The 6,042-nt window shown below is 44.1% G+C and overlaps 1 pseudogene; it reads left to right on the forward strand.

Annotated features, from left to right (window-relative positions):
- The first annotated feature begins 3,162 nt into the window (after nt 1-3,162).
- On the forward strand, nt 3,163-5,707 carry LOC120056464 (annotated as a pseudogene).
- Nucleotides 5,708-6,042: the final 335 nt, after the last annotated feature.

Raw genomic sequence — 6,042 nt, forward strand, 5'->3', positions numbered from 1 at the left:
CTCGAATGAAAGCACTCGCTCGCAGTTATCTGTGGTGGCCTGGACTGGATCAGGACATTCAACAGCATGTAGGCCACTGCTCACCTTGTGAAGCTGTTCGCAACAAGCCTGCTGCTGCACCTCTTCATCCATGGTCCTGGGCTGCTACACCTTGGGAACGCATCCATGTGGATTACGCCGAGATTGACAAGCAACATTTCCTTGTTGTCGTCGATGTCCATTCCAAGTGGATGGAAGTGTTCCCTACTCAACTGACCACAGCTGAGAAGACCATCAATCTTCTCAGACACCTGTTCGCATCCTTTGGACTAGTCAAGGAGCTCGTATCGGACAATGGCCCTCCTTTCACGTCAAACGATTTTGAAATGTTTCTCAAGAACAATGGGGTAAGGCACATCCGGTCACCACCTTACCATCCGGCATCAAACGGAGCAGCGGAAAGATCCGTGCAAACCTTTAAGAAGGCCTGGACTAAACTCGAGGTTCAGTCTGTGCCCACCCACCTAAGGCTTCCCCGGTTCCTGTTTACTTACCGCAACACACCACACACAGTAACGGAATGTACACCAGCTGAACTGTTTCTGAGACGCCAACCACGTACCCGCCTGACATTGTTGAAACCAGACTTGTCAAGCACTGTGGCAAAGCACCAGCTACAGCAGAAGAAAGCTCATGACAGACACTCAAAGACTGTCAGAGGATTCAAAGAGGGAGAGAGGGTGATGGTACGTGATTTCAGACACCCCAAGAGCCTGTGGAACTCAGGTGTGATCTTGCAACGCAAAGGACCTTTGACTTACCAAGTCCAAATTGGTCATCGCCAGGTCAACGTTCATGTGGATCATCTGCTACGGTCCAACGCCCCAGCAGAGACACGCCGAGAGAACAATAACGACCCCCAGGACTATTCTCCTGACTGTGGACGTACGGGAGAGACAGAGCCTGACCTTCCACCCGAACCTGGCCCACTACCGGAAGCCCAGGAGGAGCGGAGATATCCTATTCGACAGCGAAGGGCACCTCAAAAGCTTGACCTGTGAGTTGAACTGTTTAAGGTAACAGACAGTAAAACAAACAAACACTTTAATATGTCCTAGATAAAAGGAAAGAAAACGGACATTACCTGGGTTAGTTATTAGGACACAAACTCCATCTTCGGGGCAGAATAATCCCCTGGATTTGTGCTGGGCTCTGAAAAGTCTGCTTCAACCCAGTAGTTGAAAAATGTTAAGAATGCATTGTTCAAATATTGCATTAGTAGTTCCCTAACATATTTACCTTGTTCTCTGGGAGTTAAAAACTATGGGGGGAGGAGTGTAGTATCTGGGATCTACATCTGTTTATATTAGTTACTATGCTGTTACTAAGCAGTGATTATTACGACAGTGTTACGTTACTACACCTAATAGGAAATGCACATGCGCACTAGTGTGCCCAGGAAAAACTGTAGAGCACGAGAGGTTTTGACTAAACGAAAACTAACTGTACTCCGTCTCCTGCCTGGTCATTTCTCCACAACACAAATATTACATAAACCAAAGAAACAGGTGCGTGTGGTCAGACTAAATAGTTGAGTAAATCTGCGAACTGAGGTTACGTGCCCCAATTTTATGAAAATGAAAGTGTTTTGAACGTGTATTTAAACACAGATCTAAAAATTGACATCAAAATTATATAAGACAGTACCATACACTTGATGGTACAGCAACAATCATAGGAAACAAGCGTTGGATTGAATAGGGTCCCTAAAACCAATGATACTGCACCTTCCTAGAAGCATCTGCTGTATTTAAAGAACAATTGAGAAGAAAAGACATCAATGAGTCATGTCTTTGTATTTTTTTCTCCCTATTTCATTGACTAATGGTTTCAGTTGAAAATAAAACCAGCATGGATGCTGCAGTGGTCACGTTGTCCCATCTTCAATAGGTGCACCTTCTGCCTGTCATAGTTATTGTGTGCTTTCTGGCAAACTGTGCGGCGACTGAATCCAGAATATTCCATTTCTGGAATTGAGGCTTCACATATGGTGGTGGTGGAGACCATGTGCAATGGGCCACCATGTCAGGGAGAGCCACAGCCAACCACGACACCCTGGCTGGGGATGGAGTGAGTGGCTGTACTAGGGACTCCGGAGGAGTGTGGTGGGGTGTTGACAGGGGTCTAGTAAGGCTAAAATAGTGATGCACTGTCGGAACATTCCAACCTGCCTCTCTTGTCTGTCTGTTTGAGGGCTGTGTACACCATGTCATGTGACTGGGATTAGGACATTTCACTGTAGATTAAAACCTTTGCAACGCCTTCATGGCAACTTGCTCAGAGAAGGAGTTCCCGAATTGATCCTGTCTCTGCAGTTTGGCCCATGGTTTCACTTAGCAGGTATGTGAAGTGTATTTTCCACTGTTTAGATAGACAGACCAACAGTGTGACAGTGATCTATTTCTTTAGTGCTATTGACATTTTTATAAGTGCAAAGTTTTGTGTGTATGTTTGCTGAATAGGAAATTGTGAAAAAAGGCTGTTGTCTTTTTAAGGGCAGAAATAGTGTTGCCTCATTGAGTTTTATTAGAGGACGAGTGACTTATGTTGAACGGTTACTTGGGGAGAGGTTGCCATAGTTATTTAAGACAGAGATCGTAAAGTGCAAGGGCATCACTATTGTCCGGTTTCCCTTCAGTGGAACTGCTGCCAGGGATTTGTTTAGTCAATTACATAACAGGGGAACAATGAGAACCACAAATGTACTCATGCCACTTTGTAGGGTGGGTAACTGTGAAATATCAAATGTAACTTTGATCAACTATTTAATCTCCTAAGGCACTGAAAACATAATAGAACACAAAATGTTGTGTTTTATCTCCTGTATCTAAGGCAAATAAAATATGTCCTGTTACGGGAAGAAACATTTGTGGAATATCAAAGACACATTTCAAATCTATTGCTGACGAGCTGTTTTATGAACAAGGTTAGTGAACAATATAAATGGGGGATGAGTTTTTTCAAAAGATTATCTGATTATCTATCTATATTCATTTTATTGATGTTCATTTTGTATAACCAAATAAAACTAGTCTGCCAGCTAATTGACCACTTAGTGGTTCCTCCATTGCGGTTTATCCTGGCCTTACACAATTGTTATTGTTTTTTCCCCAAAGCTCCAGGATGTTTCAGTTCGTCCAGAGGCCCATCCATGACTACCTGACAGAGAGCAGAATCCGCCGGACCCGGTTGGTGACCAAAGATGGCCGCTGCAACATTGAGTTTGGCAACATCAAGTACCACAACCACTTTGCTTTCCTGTTGGACTTCTTTACGACGATTGTGGAGATCCACTGTTATTTCGTCCTCCTCCTCTTCATTGCCTCCTTCACAGTCAGCTGGTTCATCTTCAGCCTTCTATGGCACTGGATCGCCAAGAGCAATGGGGAACTAATTGGACAGAACTTCACAGCCAGCCATGCCCACTGTATAGTCAATGTTAATGATCTCACCACGGCTTTCCTGTACTCCTTAGAGACCGAGACCACCATTGGTTATCTTCTTAAGGCTGAGATCGGCTGAGATCCCGTTAATGGGATCGACTTGACAACAGCCAGTGAAAGTGCAGGGCGCCAAATTCAAACAACAGAAATCTCATCATTAAAATTCCTCAAACATACAAGTATTTTACACCATTTTAAAGATAAACTTGTTCTTAATCCCACCACAGTGTCCGATTTCAAAAAGGCTTTACGACGAAAGCACACCATCTGATTATGTTAGGTCAGTACCTAGTCACAGAAAAACAGCCATTTTTCTAGCCAAAGAGAGGAGTCACAAAAAGCAGAAATAGAGATAAAATGAGTCACTAACCTTTGATGATCTTCATCAGATGACACTCATAGGACTTCATCTTACACAATACATGTATGTTTTGTTCGATAAAGTTCATATTTACATCCCAAAATCTTAGTTTACATTGGCGTGTTATGTTCAGTAATGTTTTGCCTCCAAAACATCCGGGGATTTTGCAGAGAGCCACATCAATTTACAGAAATACTCATAATAAACATTGATAAAAGATACAAGTGTTACACATGGAACTTCAGATAAACTTCTCCTTAATGCAACTGCTGTGTCAGATTTCGAAAAAGCACACCATGCAATAATCTGAGTACGGCGCTCAGACACAAAAACAAGCCATACAGGTACCCGCCATGTTGTGGAGTCAACAGAAGTCAGAAATAGCATTATAAATATTCACTTACCTTTGATGATCTTCATCAGAATGCACTCCCAGGAATCCCAGTTCGACAATAAATGTTTGTTTTGTTCGATAAAGTCCATAATTTATGTCCAAATACCTTCTTTTTGTTCGCGTTTAGTTAAAAAATCCAAATTCATGACGCGCAGGCCAGATGAAAAAAGTCAAAAAATTCCATTACAGTTTGTAGAAACATGTCAAACGATGTATAGAATCAATATTTAGGATGTTTTTAACATAAATCTTCAATACTGTTTCAACCGGAGAATTCCTTTGTCTTTAGAAACGAAAAGGAACGCAGCTACCTTTCACGGGGGCGCGCCTGATTGAGCTCATGGCACTCTGCCAGACACCTGGTTGAAACAGCTCTCATTCCCTCATCCTTCACAGTAGAAGCCTGAAACAAGGTTCTAAAGACTGTTGACATCTAGTGGAAGCCTTAGGAAGTGCAATATAACCTCATAGACACTCTATATTGGATAGGCAAACCTACAAACCTCAGATTTCCCACTTCCTGGTTGGATTTCTTCTCAGGTTTTTGCCAGCCATATGAGTTCTGTTATACTCACAGACATAATTCAAACAGTTTTATAATAATATGCATATCTTAGCTTCTGGGCCTGAGTAGCAGGCAGTTTACTCTGGGCACCTTATTCATCCAAGCTACTCAATACTGCCCCCAGCCATAAGAAGTTGGTGTACGGGCACTCACCGGGCACTGCCCTGGCACCGTGGCCATCATCGTCATCCAATCCCTTATTGGGGTCTTTATCAACTGCTTCATGTGTGGTGTGATCCTGGCCAAGATCTCCCTTCCCAAGAAGAGGGCAAAGACAGTGACTTTCAGTGATACAGTAGTCATCTGCCTGAACAAGGGCCGCCTGTGCCTGGTGATTCGAGTGGCCAACCTCCGTAAGACCTTACTCATCGGGAGCCAAATCTACGGCAAGCTGCTTAGGACAACTGTCACGCCGGACAGCGAAACTATAATTCTGGACCAGGTAGGCATTGACTTTGCAGTGGACGCTGGCAAGGACAACCTGTTTTTTGTCTGCCTGTTGACATTGTACCATGTCATTGACAAGGCCAGTCCATTCTACGACATGACAGCAGACACCCTCCAGCAGCAGAACTTTGAGCTGGTGGTCTTTCTGGACGGGACGGCCGAGTCCACCAGCTCCGCCTGCCAGGTACGGACGTCCTTCATCCCCCAGGAGGTCCAGTGGGGATAGAGCTTCCTGCCCATTATCTCCCGCAACAAGATGGGCAAGTACCGCGCAGACTTTTCCAACTTCTCCAGAACCGTGCCGATGACTACCCCACACTGTCCACTACTTTCAGAGTAATTTAGGCCAATGCAACAGCAACAATAACCAAAACAACCACCACAAGAAGCTGGGTATTGACAACCCAGGATTCAAGGTGATGGACATTCAAGACACAATGGATGTCACAAAAATGTGAGCTGGAGGAAATGTTCCAGTGTAAACCACAGACAGACAGCAGCCCCCAGGATGTGGGACATGGGTCAGGGAGAAAAATGTGGGTTAAACTCTTGTTTATGAAAGTAGTCAGGTCCTCTCTATAGATTGTCAGTCCGGAAGGCAAATTTTGTGGTCAGGGGCTCATACTGAGTCATAGACGATGAGCAGGTAGCCACGGTAGGAGCTAAGGTGTTGGTAAAAACAGCTCATTACAATAAATCAAATGTATTTATAAAGTCCTTCTTACATCAGCTGATGTCACAAAGTGCTGTACAGAAACCCAGCCTAAACCACACACAGCAAGCAATGCAGGTG

This window comes from Salvelinus namaycush, chromosome 12 (assembly GCF_016432855.1).
Source record: "Salvelinus namaycush isolate Seneca chromosome 12, SaNama_1.0, whole genome shotgun sequence".
In the NCBI taxonomy this organism is placed as follows: Eukaryota; Metazoa; Chordata; class Actinopteri; order Salmoniformes; family Salmonidae; genus Salvelinus; species Salvelinus namaycush.